This window comes from Glycine soja, chromosome 14 (assembly GCF_004193775.1).
Source record: "Glycine soja cultivar W05 chromosome 14, ASM419377v2, whole genome shotgun sequence".
NCBI lineage: Eukaryota > Viridiplantae > Streptophyta > Magnoliopsida > Fabales > Fabaceae > Glycine > Glycine soja.
This window is the reverse complement of record NC_041015.1, coordinates 28,656,548-28,658,556: the sequence shown is the minus strand read 5'-3', so window position 1 is coordinate 28,658,556 and position 2,009 is coordinate 28,656,548.

Sequence of the window (2,009 nt, the reverse complement as noted above, 5' to 3'; positions counted from 1 at the left end):
ACTAACCCTAAACCCTAAACCCTAAACCCTAAAAATAAACCACTAACCCTAAAAATAAACAACTAACCCTAAACCCTATCCACTAACCCTAAACATAAACCACTAACCCTAAAAATAAACCACTAACCCTAAACCCTAACCAATAACCCTAAAAATAAACCACTAACCCTAAACCCTAACCACTAACCCTAAACATAAACCACTAACCCTAAAAATAAACAACTAACCCTAAACCCTAACCACTAACCCTAAAAATAAACCACTAACCCTAAACCCTAACCACTAACCATAAACCCTATCCACTAACCCTAAACCTAAACCATATACTTAGTTTGATGCGCAACATAAAAATAGTCATTATGATTACTAACCCATAACCCTAACCCTAACACATAACCCTAACCCTAACTCATAACCCTAACCCTAACTACTAACACTAACCCATAACCCCTAAACCTAACTTATAAACCCTATGTCCTAAAACTAACTCATAAACTGTAACCCTAACTAATAAACCCTAAAATTAACTGATAAACCTAATCGTAACTCATAACCCTAAGTAAAAAACCCTAAACTTACGTCATAAACCTAACCCATAACCCTAACCCTAACTCATAACACTAACACATAACCCATAACCCTAACCCTAACTCATAGCCCTAACTCATAACCCTAACCCTAACTAATAACACTAACCCATAACCCATAAACCTAACTCATAAACCCTACGTCCTAAAATTAACTCATAAACTCTAACCCTAACTAATAAACCCTAAAATTAACTCATAAACCTAACCGTAACTCATAACCCTAAGTAATAAACCCTAAACTTAACTCATAAACCTAACCCTAACCCATAACCCTAACCCTAACTCATAACACAACCCCATAACCCTAAAACCTAACTCATAAACACTAAGTCATAAACCTAACTCATCCTACAACTAACTCATAAACCCTAACCCAAACTGATAACCCTAACCCTAACTCAAAACCTTAAACCTAACCCTAAACCCTAACCCCAACTGATAACCCTGACCCTAACTCATAACCCTAACACTAACTCATAACCCCTAAGTCCTAAAACTAACTCATAAACCGTAACCCTAAATTTGTATTTGTCAACTTTAATTTTACTGTATGACTTTATTTATTATTGTAGTTTGATGCGCGACATAAAAATAGTCATTATGGTGTCCGCGATGGTGATTCAATAACAAATGGTGATAAAAAATGCAATTCCATAACAAATTCCATAACAAGTACAATGAGATACCATAAATTAAGTCTGAAATTCAAATTACAAAGATACAAAACAAATTTCAAATAGAGACATCAAAATCAATCATTATGGTGTCCGTGATGGCGCGAGGATGTGCCACATGGTCGATCCCACCTTCGGGCTTGACGATCCAGATTTCTTCTTGCGCGCTGTCTTCGCCCTTGTTCCTCAGCCTCTGCAGAAAACTCGTGACGCAAATCAACACCTAATAAGTCACCCATAGCAGGGATTGCTCCGGGTACATCCCATTGCTGACCTAATGGGGCATTAGGTGTTGCCATTGGGGCATCATGTTGCTGCGAAAGGGTCATGGTCGGCCATGAAAAATGAGGTTGTGTTTCCACAACACCACCAAACGAATGTTCGCTTGCAGACATATCAGTGTCATGACCTTCGAAAGGATACTGATACATATGCGAAGGATACTGAGCAAATGTTGGTGGCGTGCAATACATTCCATGGCCACGCTGCTCCATATGTTGGGAAAAATCTTCCGCTTGAACAATCTCCCTTCGTCTGTCAAAACCTCGAGTTTCAACACTTGACTGAAGCATGTGAAACTATTGTGGGGAAATTGACGCTCTGATGCTGGACCATGTGGCACAGGCTCAGTGATCCTCTCTTGCTCTTGGGATAAAATCGCTAACTTTTCCACATATGGCACGAGATCATCAACTATCCATGTGTTTCGCCCTTGTGGTGACACCATATACTGCAATGTCTCGGT